The following is a 15428-nucleotide window of genomic DNA, read 5'->3' on the forward strand; positions in this document are numbered from 1 at the left end:
CCGCTCGCTTGGTCAGTCGAGTCGTGCAGCATTGGCTGAGGAGAGGAGAGAGGAGAGGAGAGGAGAGGAGAGGAGAGCAGAGGAGGCAGTAGATGCGCGCTGTGTCTCGGCACTGTTGGAAGAGTCATTGTTCCTTGACGTCACCACTCAGCCAAGCCTGGCGCTGCTGCTCTCAAACACGTCTTTGTTATTCAGAGCTTTCCATCGGCGAATCGCAAAATACGGAACGAGCGATTCCTTTTATTCACGGGAAGTAGGAGGACTCACATGGGGGCGCGTTTGTTTGTGTTTGGGGAGGAGATTTCTATCAGATAACTTCTAACCGTTTAGATTTATAAGCGAAATACAAAAAATATGGATTCGTGTAACGCATTATTATTATTATTATTACTATTTTTATAATTATTATTAGCCTATATGCGTATTATAATATTATATGAGTATTATTTTCAAAAATACATATTTTTTGTTTTAGAAATGCAGAAAGGAAAAAAGTATGAGAGGATCAAATATAAAATTCGATATGAAAGTGTCTGCTAAATGCATAAATATAAACTTAATGCTTAATGTTCACACAAAAATGGGCCTTTATTTATGTAAATAATTGTTTATATGATGTTTACTCATAATTAGAGCTTGAAAAGAATGGTCACTTAATGGTTTACTTAAACAGATTAGTAAGTGCAAATGGTACAATAATTGGAACAATAATTGCACTTTACATATGGCGTTGTTTTGATACATGTTATATCGTTAGTCATACTACTATGTATTCATCATTAACCTGCCTGGAAATAAAGGCATTGTGGTCTCCGTGGTTTGATTATAATGAAGTAAAGCCAAACGACATTTATTTTGTAGTATTCGAACAGCAAACAACTGGAGCTCGCGTGTAAAATCCAGTCCGTTCATCTGCGCGCGCCGCCTGGTGTCTTCCAAAGGCGCGAGCGCTTTACGCGACTCTGGGACACATTTTGTCAGCAACCAGCAAGCATGGCTCTGTGGTAATAGAATAGCCCGTGTAATTTGACACTTCAACTTGCCGTGCACTACGTTAGTTGATTCAGACAGTCACACTAACGAAACGCCGTGCGCTTTTCTCTCACTGTTTGTGAAGTGTTGAGGGAAGAAAACAGATCGCAACTTCAAATCCAGGAGATTTTCGGCGCCGTGCTGTGATTGGACCTGAAAGTAAGTTGTGTTTGTGTTTTCCTATCATTTTCACACCTCGCTCGCTGGGAAGCTTTTTATGCATTGCACTGAAATGAATCCGAAGCCTCCGCGCAAGCTCCAACCTCAGCTAACAATAGAGTCACTTAAAGTATCGCTAAGATGTGTACACGTATTTCTGCGCAGGAAACAATTGCACTAACTGAAACGTTGGCGATACGGCTTTGTGTTTTCGAAGCAAAACACTATTGAGCAATTTTTCCTGGACAGTGGCGTTCAGAGGAACGCGGAATTTGGTTGAACCGGAGAAGCCCACCGTTTACATACCGTTCAGCGTATCGTTCTGGTGTGTTGCATTGTTCAGATGAAGAGGGCACTGTCATGCGGTGGACGGTTGGTTGGCACGCTTAGATGGGCACATTTGGATGGCTTGGTTGCACGAATGCGATTTAAATTCGCCGGGTCTTTTTGATTAGGTGAAAATTATATTGTGGCTGCTTGTTAAGTGATAAGAAACAAGGCTTTCCACCATGTGCTGAAATGTGATGTTTCATGCTGTGCTCTAGTAACAGGACAACCGCGTTCGGAAGCGCGATGATACGTTGTAACCGCTTATACATTGTAACATCTCGTTCGAATCTTGGAATCCGTGAATGCTTGAATGTAACATTGGAGCAGACTTTGAGGACACACGCAGTGTTGGGTACCAACTGACTATGTGACCTGGATTTCGTAATAAGATTAGAAAAATCAAGTGTTTGTAATTAGAAATCATTGCATTTTTACATATAGGCTATTTAATTAGATGACAGTTGACTTGTGATTGCATAATTACATATGGGTTACGTTAGATGCCAGGAAACGGCAATAAATTAATGTTTCATAAATTTGTAATTTACTGATTGTGCCCCATGTAGCTGTAAAATACGCACAATACATGCAAAAATAAATTCAAGCAGATACATATTGTTGTGTAATGCAGTTATTATTTTCTAAATATAAATGTTTACATACTAGTTTACTAGTTTATTTGACTGTTTAATCTAAGGAAACTTAATTTGCACTTGATACACTTATTTACGATTCAATATTAAGCGAGACACATAATATAGAAATAAACGGATAAAGCTGATGTTAAAGAAGTAAGTTTCTTGTTGCTTTTGTTTGTATTTTTATCAAAATCCAGAAGTGAACAGATTATGATTTAGTCATAAAATTTGTAATTACATTAAGAAGAAAACTACCCAACACTGTACAGTTCACACATACCAAGTGTCCACCAGCTTTTTTTTTTTTTTGGTAATGCATGTATTAGTTATTTATTTTTGATTAGTAAGTGAACAGTTTATTCATGAGATTCTCACAGTTAGTAATTCTACAACTTTCAGCTTTGGTTAATAAGATTGTATTTTCCTACATGATGTTTAATGAAGCCTGGCCTATACTTTATACATTGTCATCTTATTGCTTTTGATTTTGAAATTATTGATATTGAATTATTGTAGGCAACTCTATTGCCAATGAAAACCTATAAAGGTAGCCAAAGTTCTTGCTAGCAACAATTTAAGCTTACCGTAAATTGTCATTGTTTTCATGAACATAGGTTTTGTTTTCTCAAAACTAAGTTCTAACACTAGAGTTTCTCTTTGGTGGACATGCTTGTTGAAAACAGAAACTTATTGTTTTCAGCATGATTCTTCAGTCAGAGCTGTCATTTGTTGACAATTGCTTGGTCACCTCTCTAGTACAGTACAATCACAGTCAATGTTTACATGGCTGTGCGAGTACTGATAATGTTAAAAACTTCCCCTTACTTCAGGGTGGATTGCTCCTGGAACAAAGGTGAAAATACTGAGCTCTCGGCTCACTCGTTTTGAATTGTGGTGTTGGTTCATTATTGGAGGAGGTATGTTGTTAAGGCCAATTATTGTTAGCAAATGTTTAAAAATGAACCCACGCATAAGACTGGAGTCTCATTTGGTGAGTCTGCTGGGGGTGTATTTTAAAACACAGCAGATTTACCCACCAGTTTGATGTCCGCTTCTATGAGTGGCTTAACTTGTATGAGTCAGGAATGGAGAATGTGTCTTGGAGAGGAGAGGAGTTTATTTTCCTCCCTCCTTCAGATGGGGGCCCCAGGTTGAGGATCATCATTACCAAGGGCAGAGGCTTTAGCCATAGTCATGTAAAGGCACAGACAGAGCTCAAGTCATTCTGTCAACGGGACTAAAGAGGTATTGCGCAGGACTTAATTGAGCTTAATGTGGGATTAAACTTCCATAAGATCGTTGAAAAGTTGCATTTAACATACCAAAATAGAGAGAATTGTCAGTTATGTCATTTGAACGAATTAACATTGTCAAAATGTATCAGATTTTACACGCAAATTATTCAGTAACAGGTTTATTAGTCATTATTGCTCACATCGCTGCCTATTTATGCACATTTGTGTCTCTATTGTGTCTAGCCTAACAAATGTGTTCAGGGTTGTCCAGTTTAGGAGCGTAGTCTAGATGATCTCTTTTCACATTCAAATTCTTGGCATGTGTGACAAAAGCTCGCTTAATTCACTGGGCGATTTAAGGGTGGGAATCGTGAGTGATCCCGCTATAGAATATTATCATGATACTTGAGCCACAATACCATACATAAAGTGTTCTCTTTATGAGTTGTGATACACAAAGTATTGTGAACTTTTTTTTTAAATTTAGCACCAGCATTGAATAATCAGATGTGTAGTGGTGCAAAACTTTTGCCTTTAGGACTTTGAGGTCTACTAGGCATTGATTAGTAGAAACATAGTACATGTTTCATTGTACTATAATATGTTTGTTTCACCCACTTCTAGTCAACTACTTAAAATTTATCACAAAACAAAAGTTTATTTAGGTTTAGAAACTTGAAAAATGACACCTAATAAGAGTCATTGTTTATTATTGTAGGCAAAATTAGGTTAAAATTACTTTGGTACTCTTCATTAATGGTGTTACATACTGCATCTCCTCTTCTTCTTAAAGCAAGAATAAGGCACAATATGTTTTTTACCAACTAAAAAAATACTAATCAGTGTTTTGACAGGTTTACTTTTAACTGTTAGCACACTGTTGTGGTGAAATTGAGAAATAGTTGGTCCACGTTCATTCATCATAAAGCGAACAGTCGTCTAGACACCACCCGCACACACCCACTCTTGAACCCGAGTCGGGCTTTGTTTGAGTCTACATGCTGCACTGTGGATCATTTATTACGCTTAATACGCTGATGGCCTTTTTTAATGGTTCACATTACGTCTGCATAACCGCCTGCTCGACTTGTGCGTGCACTTTCGTTTCTGTGGTGATCGGGGTTAATGCGCTAACATGAGGTATAGCCTCCGAACCACAGATTATTCAGACAATAGGAGTGCATGACTTGTGATTTCCTTGCAGACTTACGGGTATGTTGCGCCGTTTCATCTTATGGTTCGTGACCTCGGCGAATCAGAGGGAGAGGGACTTTTGATTTTAATTACATGCATCTGCAAAGAGTGTGGCGTGGGACCGAATCTGCTTCCAGGCTGCATAAGTTGAAAGCTTGTTGAAGGCTGCCTCCAACTCTCGAGCTGACAATGTGACCAAGGATGCACTGGGATACGATGTGCAAAGCATTAGCTAGCTGGTGCCATTCTAAGTGCTTTACCCCTCAGATAGGGACTTTCAGGCCCACACTGTCACGGGCTCATGCATGTTTGATTTGACACTCTTTGAAAAATGAATGCAGAAGATGTCACAATGGCTGCATCCCGTTTCTGTCGGCGAGAGCAAGTACTTTGAATCAAAAATGACACCCAGCTACTCTTTTTCCAATGCGAGGGCTTGATATTTGGCACTATAGCACAAAATGTCTCCACCACACTGACAATTTTGCATGATCACAAGCAATTACCTTCGTTTTTCGGTGCCAATAAAAGCTCGCAGCACTTTGAAGTCTGGCTGCCGCTGTGTGCCGTGCAAATCCAGCTTAAGCAAAACAAACATATTGTCCTCAGCCTGTTTTCTTTTGACTGAGGTAAATTAGTATACATTCAGTGAGCCATGTTTTCCATGCTACACTGTTAAGTCCTGCTACTCTCTTAAAGAGATCCATCTCTCTTTGAGAAACAAATATGTGCATTGTTAAGTACACTGATTCTATAGACTCAAAGTCAGGGCTCGGTTTCAAGTCATTGAAAATATTTGACTGAAGTAACTTGTTGTACGAAAGCTATTTAATAGATATTTTGACATGTACAAATTCTGCGTTTGTGCTTTTTTCAGCAGTGTTTATCTGTATGCATTTATTCAGGCTTTGCAGAAGAATGCCAGTGCATCTGCGTTCATTTTATGTATTGAAATACTGCCATGTTTTCCATCATGTGTAAACCTTGGACCTTGTCACCGTGTCTGAGCTGTCTGTCTCTGCGAGCGGGAGATTTCCCTCCGTCCCGGCGAGTGATCACTGTGTTTCTGAGAGGGACTTGCAGTTACGTTCAACGGTTCAACACAGCCCGAGGGATTCATACATGTTTTCCGACAAAGTAAATTAATTAGGTTTTCTTAGGAAAGATAAATATGATTTCTCATCCAAATTTCCCTTTTACGGGAGGGAGGATTTGCGTTTGCGTGCGCCAAGTGACACGCACACATAACCTTGGCTTAGACATTTGCACAAGGTGAGACTAAATGAAAGCTGAATGAAAGGCAACTACGAGTTGTCAGGAGAACATGACAAATAGATGAATAGATGGTGGCGAATGAAATTCATAGATCCGCCAAATCCCTTAGTGTTGCAGGAAAAAAAGTGAATTTATATTAAACAGTAAAAATGCATTTCATTGTTCTCATATTACTTTCTCTCTTTTAAACACTTGGATTGATTTTTTTTGTTGTTTTTTGATGAGGATGTAGAGTATGTCCGGATCATTCATTTTAGGATGTTTCAGGGTTGTTACTATACTCTGTCAATTTAGTTTTCAGTAAGAGACTAGATGGTTTCTATAGGCAGGGTCCATACCACTTCTCTTTCCTCCAGTTTCAATGTTTCATTTATTTACCATGTTTGAATATCTCACTTTTACCTGTTAACGTGGTGGAGCATTAGTGACACATTTCTATGTTTTTTTTTTTATATATATTTACAGAATTAAAGTAATAGGCTAAGTCTTTATTTTTAATCTTAAACGAATAAGTCTTGCGATTCAATTTTTGACCTCTGATTTGATATAAATATCTTAGTGACAATAATTTCATTTTTTTTTTGTCTGGAGGTATGCAATCAAAAGTCCATGCCTATAAGTAGGCACACAAATGTTTTATGATCAGCCGGTCACAAATTATACTGATTCAGTACTGCAAATTATACTGATTCAGTACTGTAAATTATGCTGATTCAGTTTTGTACAAGGTTAAGTACTTAACACACAGGACTTTAGAATCTGAGATTTTAGATGGCTTTTGGTTTAGTAAAAGACTGCTTATCTTACTACTTTAACTCAGTAACCACCTTGACGGATTCAGTGACTGATTCATGAGTCTGATTCAAACTGAGAGTTTATGAGTCTTTTTGATCGATGTGAGAATCAGATTATGATGGTTGTGCTGTATGTGATAGGAAATAATATCATGTTTGTTTTATTTTGTGATACCCAACCCTTTCAGTCATTATATTCAGATTGCAAGTTCATAACTCTGGTAAAATGACTTTTTTTGACAGTGTAGATTCAGCAGCAGTGGAGTGCTACTGTTAAATAATTGTGCAGGAAACACTGGTATGGTGTAATATCATATTAATCTTGCATAGTATGCTGTTAAAACAGCTCATTTTCTTTACATTAAGCAATTTTATGTATTTTTTTGTCCTATCATATGCATATCATTCTGCTTTTCCATGTTTTTGTTTGAAACCTGTTATTATCTGGATTCTGCTGTGTCAAAATCACAGAACCGCACGGCCCAGAGCTTTCTTTAGCACTTATTAACCGTTCAAGGCAGATCTCACAATGAAAATGTATTCCATCTGAGAACACACCTCTTGCTCCACAAATACACTTCATGCATCACAGCCTCCGTGCAGAGCTCATGAGGTGACAGCTGTAGGCAACAGAGAGACGTTCATGGAGTGCTAGTACAGACTCTGCACCAGATAGAGCATGATAAATCCAGAGCCGTGTAAGTGTGTTTGTCTGCGTGTGTATGTCCAGGCTCAAATTGGCATGCAATGGCAAGCACCACTTCCCAGGTAAGTGCTGTGTGCCCTGGCTCTTAATGACTGTTTCATAAGCCACACTCTTGGTGGCCACTATGCGCCCTTCCTTCTCGTTCACCCCTGCGGTTCTGAACCAGACTGCTTCACACCCTTATGAGCTCATGTCTTTTAATTTCTCTACCTGGGCTGTTCAGATAAAGAGCCATATTAGAAACCCCAGAGGGCAAATATTGTAAAATGGTAGGTCTGGTGTAGTGGTTTTCACTGAGCCTTGTCATGGGGGGAAAAGTAGAGTTGATTTAACGGTGACTAGTTTCTTAGAAATCCAAAGCAATTAGGTGTTTAGTAGTCGGAGGTTTATTTATGGCGTAACAAATTGAGACTGTAAGTTTTGTGTTGTCTGAATACCACCACAATAAAGTTGTCAGCTAAAAGAGGAGCGATAAGAGTAAGTGATATCGCAAACTAAACCTTGATATTTCATACCTCATTCTTGCGCGCATCTTCTGAGAAAACAGAAGCCATTGTTGCACTGATCATTTATCATTGCTGTAATGAGATTAAACTAATCGTGTATTCCAGAGACAGCAATGATACACTGTGTGGGGCTTGCCAGGGATCATCTTCAAACAGTATTTGTCATTGTCTCTCAGTGCTTTTTAATTAACTGTTGACAAACAGCGAAAGCCTTTTGGGTGTTATGATTTAAAAGCAGTCCCATTTCAGTGCGTCATAAAATATGTTTTCTTTAATAAAAACAAAAGCTAGAAAGAAACAAATATGTTTTGCCATCTAACGGACAAAAGCTCTGTTATGTTCCATTCCAGAATCTAGTGAGCTGACTTTGGAGAGTAACTCTAACCTTGATGGGGTAGTGCACATAAAAAATTAAAATTGTCATAATTTACACATCCTCAGGTCATTCCAAATGGAACTCAAATTACATTGTCCATACAATGAAAGTTAATGTTGTTTTATGTCAGGGATAGGCAAGTTCGGTCCTAGAGAGCCGCAGTCCTGCAGAGTTCAGCTCCAACCCTGAAAAAAAAACTCACCTGGCTATAGCCTTAGTAATCCTGAAGACATTGATTAGCTTGTTCAGGTGTGTTTGATTAGGGTTGGAGCTGAACTCTGCAGGACTGCGGGCTCTCTAGGACCGAACTTGCCTACCCCTGTTTTATATGGACAAAAGCAGCTAAAACATTCTTCAAATATCTGCTTTTGTGTTCTGCAGAAGAAAGTAATACAAGTTTGGAATGACGATGAGGGTGAGAACATGATGACAATTTTCCTTTTTATACCAATTTTAGGTAGTATTAACTTAGCAACATGCTAACTACAAACTGTATTGAAATTGTGATTCTAGTTGCTGCCTATGTTTCAATAATGCTACTATTTTAGTATTATTTATTGTGTTTATTAATATTTGGAATTACTTTTATTTTTGTTTTCTAGGTGTTGTATTTGAAATGTAATTAAAATTAAAAGTTGTAGTAATTTTGTTATGTTTATTTATTTATTTTTAAATATCATTTTTATTTTTTTCTGAAGTAGTAGTTTTAGTACTTTAACATTACAGTTAGTTGCCAATTTAACTATAGTTTTCAATTTAGGTTTTTCATCTAATATTTAATATATTTTTTATTTCAGATTTATTTCAAATACTCAAACCGATTTTTAGTAATTTTAGTTATCGATAACTTCACTGCAAATCGGTCACTTATAAAGTGCCGTGATGGTTAGAATGTTCCCTTAGAAAGCAGCTTCCTGTGTAGGCAGCAAAGTAGCTTGCTAGCTTTTGAAGCTTCTAAGTGAGTAGTTTTCATAAACACGTTCAATGTTTCATTAGTGGCTGCTGAGATCGTTAATCTGATCTTTCTGTAGTGAGCTTGTTGCTGATGCATAAGCAAACAGTGTTCACATGAAATGTTTTAATTGCACATTAACCCACTGCTGGCATATTAATCTGGCATGCCTTAAAGACGGCACGGCGTCTGTTACATTCCCCCATAGTTTTGTATGATGCTGTGGCCCTGGGTGAGACGTTGAGCATCAGAGTGAATTGTTGTTTTATTAGCTAGATTGAGCCGGTGGCGTGTTGAATGTTGGGTGCGTGTCCTCCGAGGACGGCTCTGAGAGCTCCTGACTCTGCATCTGCAGTAAGTAGTCACCAGGGACGAATGGCACATGCCAGCTCAGATTTTCATGGCGGCCCTAAGACGAGAAACAGCAGGCCGGGAATAACATGCAGATATTTTTTTCCCCTGTCGCCATCACAGATATAGGAAAGCAAAGCACCTTTTTCAGGACATCTCGAGCGTCTAATCGATATCACTGAGCGTTACTGAGGTTGGCTTGCTGTGCCTTACCCTGTTCTAGCTCTCAAAAGCTGGCTTCGTGCACATGGCTGTCTGTCTAATTTTCTCTGGAATTCTTTTGACTCTGGGACACAGGAACAGAGGAAACTCAATCTGGAGTGCCCTGAGGGGTTCCTCTGCAAGAGAATTCCCACCCAGATAGTTGCCAACACCCACACAAACATTTATGAAGGTCTGTTTTCAAGGAAGAGAGCGCAAACCTCAAACCTGCATCACGCCACAGCCATCGACAACCGCAGAAGGCGAAGCAGCTTGTTTGTTAGTGGGCAGGTGGGAAGTGTAAAGGCAGTTGAACATGTGCACAGGGGCCACTGCTTATGTGCCGCAGTATCATTAATTAGATGGCAAGTTGTACTAACAAAGAGCCTCAATGTACATGCTTATTTATTTAACTTGTTGGCCCATTTTGCGCACTTCATTCTTTATAGAAAAAATGAAATACTCCGAGATAAATCAGAATATTAGATTGATTTCTGAAGGATCATGTGACACTGAAGAATGGAGTTAAGGCAGCTGAAAATTTAGCATGGTCAAACAGTAATTTTAAATTGTAATATCTCGCAATATTACTGTTTTTGGTCAAATAAATGCAGCTTTTCAAAAAAAATCCCAATTATTCCAAACTTTTCACCAGTAGCGTACATTAAAAGATTTATGACTAGGTGTACATTATATTTGGGTAATTGATATGCTACACACTGACAGCAGTTATTAATTAGTTATTACTTTATCAAAATTGTTTCTATTGTACAAACATGTTTCTATATTTTGCATATCTGTGATAAATGAATTTGTCACACCACATAGGCTAACTGCCAAATTTAAATATAATTTTATAAATAATTTAATATTGTTTGTCAACTGTCCACTTTCTTTTTATAGTGTGGAATTGATCCTAAAAAATCATTTTGTTTAGCACATTGCTGTGTTCAGAAATAGTCTTTCTATAATAATATTTGAATGAATATTACAATTATTATTTGTTTAATTTTTTTTCTCTGTGTGCTCTGAGAATCTGCTGGAATTAAATGGCCAAAAATGTTCTCCGAGATTTCAGTGTGTTTTCATAAAGAGCAGTGTGGTCCCAAGTACAATTTTGTGTCATGCCATCAAGGTCAATTGTGCTTTTTGTCTCTATATTAAAATAAAAATGGTTTATTTTGACAGAAGAACAACAGTGTTTTGTCTAGAATTGACCCCAATAATGAGGTGGTGTACCTTGCGTTGTTAGCTGCAGCTGGTGTCTAAAGAATTACCACACGCCACTGCCCTCTGGCTATGGTTCGTCAGCTCATCTGATATTGAATAATGATCGCAGCTGGCTTGTAGCAAACCGCCGTTCCAAGTGTCTGTCACTTTAAGTGACTTGCACAATGGCAGCCTTTTTCTCCACCCTGTTTGGTGGTGGCTTCTTTTAAAGGGGTGAATTGAGAGCGCTTGGGGCCTGCGTCTGTACTAGTGTGTTTCCCGTTCTTGGCCTCCCGTGAGTGGAGGGGGTTGGTGGTGGCAGTCACGTGAATGGTAATTGTATTTGTGTGTGCCCTGAGGGGTTCCTCTGCAAGAGAATTCCCACCCAGATAGTTGCCAACACCCACACAAACATTTATGAAGGTCTGTTTTCAAGGAAGAGAGCGCAAACCTCAAACCTGCATCACGCCACAGCCATCGACAACCGCAGAAGGCGAAGCAGCTTGTTTGTTAGTGGGCAGGTGGGAAGTGTAAAGGCAGTTGAACATGTGCACAGGGGCCACTGCTTATGTGCCGCAGTATCATTAATTAGATGGCAAGTTGTACTAACAAAGAGCCTCAATGTACATGCTTATTTATTTAACTTGTTGGCCCATTTTGCGCACTTCATTCTTTATAGAAAAAATGAAATACTCCGAGATAAATCAGAATATTAGATTGATTTCTGAAGGATCATGTGACACTGAAGAATGGAGTTAAGGCAGCTGAAAATTTAGCATGGTCAAACAGTAATTTTAAATTGTAATATCTCGCAATATTACTGTTTTTGGTCAAATAAATGCAGCTTTTCAAAAAAAATCCCAATTATTCCAAACTTTTCACCAGTAGCGTACATTAAAAGATTTATGACTAGGTGTACATTATATTTGGGTAATTGATATGCTACACACTGACAGCAGTTATTAATTAGTTATTACTTTATCAAAATTGTTTCTATTGTACAAACATGTTTCTATATTTTGCATATCTGTGATAAATGAATTTGTCACACCACATAGGCTAACTGCCAAATTTAAATATAATTTTATAAATAATTTAATATTGTTTGTCAACTGTCCACTTTCTTTTTATAGTGTGGAATTGATCCTAAAAAATCATTTTGTTTAGCACATTGCTGTGTTCAGAAATAGTCTTTCTATAATAATATTTGAATGAATATTACAATTATTATTTGTTTAATTTTTTTTCTCTGTGTGCTCTGAGAATCTGCTGGAATTAAATGGCCAAAAATGTTCTCCGAGATTTCAGTGTGTTTTCATAAAGAGCAGTGTGGTCCCAAGTACAATTTTGTGTCATGCCATCAAGGTCAATTGTGCTTTTTGTCTCTATATTAAAATAAAAATGGTTTATTTTGACAGAAGAACAACAGTGTTTTGTCTAGAATTGACCCCAATAATGAGGTGGTGTACCTTGCGTTGTTAGCTGCAGCTGGTGTCTAAAGAATTACCACACGCCACTGCCCTCTGGCTATGGTTCGTCAGCTCATCTGATATTGAATAATGATCGCAGCTGGCTTGTAGCAAACCGCCGTTCCAAGTGTCTGTCACTTTAAGTGACTTGCACAATGGCAGCCTTTTTCTCCACCCTGTTTGGTGGTGGCTTCTTTTAAAGGGGTGAATTGAGAGCGCTTGGGGCCTGCGTCTGTACTAGTGTGTTTCCCGTTCTTGGCCTCCCGTGAGTGGAGGGGGTTGGTGGTGGCAGTCACGTGAATGGTAATTGTATTTGTGTTGGGTTCCTTTCAGGCTGTCACTGTAAATCTGTTTGACTCGTCACTTTGTAAATCATTATGATGGCTAAAAGCCTTTTTATTGAATTAAGGGAAGGGGAGTTGTTCTCCTGAGCAAATGTAAGATGTTTTTTGTTTGTTTGTTTGCCTCATGCTCATCTTTGGTAAAGATACCATGCAGTTTTTGTGTGCTTCTGTTAAAAAGGAAAAGTTGGCTTTTTTGTCACTGGTCAATTTTGAGAGTTTGTGCTATTTTGTTTCTGTAACATGTCTTCTTTCAGATTAGTGGAAAGAAAACATCCAAAATGCACATTTAATTGTTTTATTAGACCTCATCTATGCATTTGTAGATTTCAATTACAATATCTTTAAAGGTCATTTTCTCAAAGTGAGTTTTTTTTCTAGTATACTGAGCCAGAAATCAGCTTTTTTACAGAATGTTACATATACCATTCACCTGATTTATATAATATTGATATAACATTCCTAAAAATGTGGTAAAATATGTTTTTTTTTCTGGCTGTTGACAGTATTTTCTGATGTAAGGAGTGATAAAAAGACATCCAAAATTCCCTCTGAAAAAAAAAAACATTTAACTTTAAGGAATTTTGAATCTGGCTTCATGTTTCCATTCTGGAGATTTATGCAAATGAGTGCATATTTTTGTATATAGATAATGCCTCATTTGAATATTTAAAACATACGATAAAAAAAAAAACGTATTACAAAACAATCGTCTCAAAGGAGTTGGTTAAAATTAGGGTTGGGTACCGTTCACATTTTAACCGGTATGGTACCGGTATTGGTACCTGAATTTCGGTGCCGGTACCCAACGGTACCTTTTTTCGGTACTTTACTCTCTGTGTAATTACAAAAACATTTATTTCAGTGAAAAAATAAGTCCAAAAGTCTCAATTTCAAAATTTTGAACAATAGGGCCCTACAAACTTTTTCTTTCTTTCTTTCTTTTTTCCCCCCAGAAATTCTTGTTCTAATTTTTCTGAAAATCAAATGAAGGCATTAAACATTTATTTTAAATCAAATGAAAATTAAACCCTTTTATTTTTTTGGCAAACAAACTGAGGTTTACTTTTGAAATTAATACATGGAAGAAAAATTGTGTGAATATTCCTTTAAAACATTTTTTAATAGGCTAATAATTTTATTTTTTTCTACAATTAAGTGATTAATCTGGTTGTAATATTATCATTTATCATTTAATTGTTTTATTTAAATTTGATAGAAAATGGAATATTTAAAGATGTACATTATACTGTACAAAAGTAATACAAGAGTAATATATTTCTGTTACATGTTAAACCGTACTTTTATTTTGACAGGTTGCCATGAAGTTTCTGTGTGTGTATACAGTAGGATGATGCTAGTTTTCTCAAATGAAATGGTAAAATTCTCGTGAAGTGACTCTCACAGCCGTTCTGGAGAAGTTTTTGTGTTCATGCCGTCATATAGTGAGACGCAGAGGCCGAAAATCACCGCGAGTGTCACGCGTGCTTTAGTATTTGTGTACTAAACAAAACTGTGTTTCCGCCATTAATACATACAGAGGCAAGCGGAACATGCAGGATTCATATTTAAACCATATTTTTGCATTTTAACATTCAATACACTGAATACACTAGTTCATATCGCGATTCGAATTAAGTGGCAGTGACTACTTTTTAATTAATTCGTCCAAAATTGACGAATTCCGTGCTATAGAGTAAATGACATTTTTATGAATGGACTCCACGATCCCGTCTGCGTTTTCGCAGAAACCATATGGCCCTAGAAATGTAACCACTCTTCAGAACATTTTGGCTTGTCCTGTGTGTTGTTTGAACGAGTTGCAGGGTGACCTCACATCACAGGGTCTCTCTTTCTTTCTCTGTAGCATATGCGCCCAGATGCGATATCAGGTACCGAAATTTGCCACCGATTGATTTAACGTGAATCGGTACTTGGTAGTACCGACGCAATTCGGTCGGTACCCTTAAAAGTACCGAGTTCGGTACCCAACCCTAGTTAAAATACACATTTTTAAATTGCAGATTTGCAAGGGATGTTCCAGATGCTATAACAACATGGAAAAATATTTTATAACTTGTAAACTGTTCGAAATTTGGGACAAACAGGCTGAAAATCACTAGATGAGGATTGTCAAACTCAAAGTGTCACATATTAGCAGAACTGGTTTCAGCTGACAGAAACATGACAAAGTACATCATGTCCTGAAGATCAGCTTGGCTTGTTGTCTGATAAACATCTCCGTGCTCCTCTGCACTCCCCTCTGCCACTCGTGGCTTGCATCATGCGTGGCGGCAGGCATTTGTCACTCTGAGCTGATGTACTGTCAGTAACACGCTAGACGGGATAAGAGAACTACGGATCTTCTTTATTCTGTTACTTGTTCGCAGAGGCAGAAAGAAAGTCATGTTCTTGAAAAAGATGTCTGTTATCGTTTCCATAAAGATAGAATTGTCAGTTGCAACCCTCAACGGACACCTTGTCAATTGAATCGCCATTGGCGAGTATATTTGTTTGTTTACTCGCCAGACTGAAATACTATATATATATATATATATATATATATATATATATGTTATGCCATTTTACAAACATATATAATGTTTGTAAAATGGTACAGCTTTTTAAATATCTGAAAGTACACTCTTAATATCAGTCAG

The 15428-nt window shown here is 37.7% G+C and overlaps 1 protein-coding gene across 1 annotated transcript in view; it reads left to right on the forward strand.

Moving 5' to 3' along the window:
• The first annotated feature begins 969 nt into the window (after positions 1 to 969).
• Positions 970 to 15428, forward strand: part of LOC107668765 (zinc finger MIZ domain-containing protein 1-like) — a 148181-nt gene continuing 133722 nt past the window's right edge. The window contains exon 1 of the mRNA XM_016460749.1: positions 970 to 1191. The gene's annotated coding sequence lies outside the window, so the exon portion shown is untranslated. The remainder of the gene's footprint in view (positions 1192 to 15428) is intronic.

This window comes from Sinocyclocheilus anshuiensis, unplaced genomic scaffold, assembly GCF_001515605.1.
Source record: "Sinocyclocheilus anshuiensis isolate Anshui unplaced genomic scaffold, SAMN03320099.WGS_v1.1 scaffold72, whole genome shotgun sequence".
Taxonomy (NCBI): Eukaryota; Metazoa; Chordata; class Actinopteri; order Cypriniformes; family Cyprinidae; genus Sinocyclocheilus; species Sinocyclocheilus anshuiensis.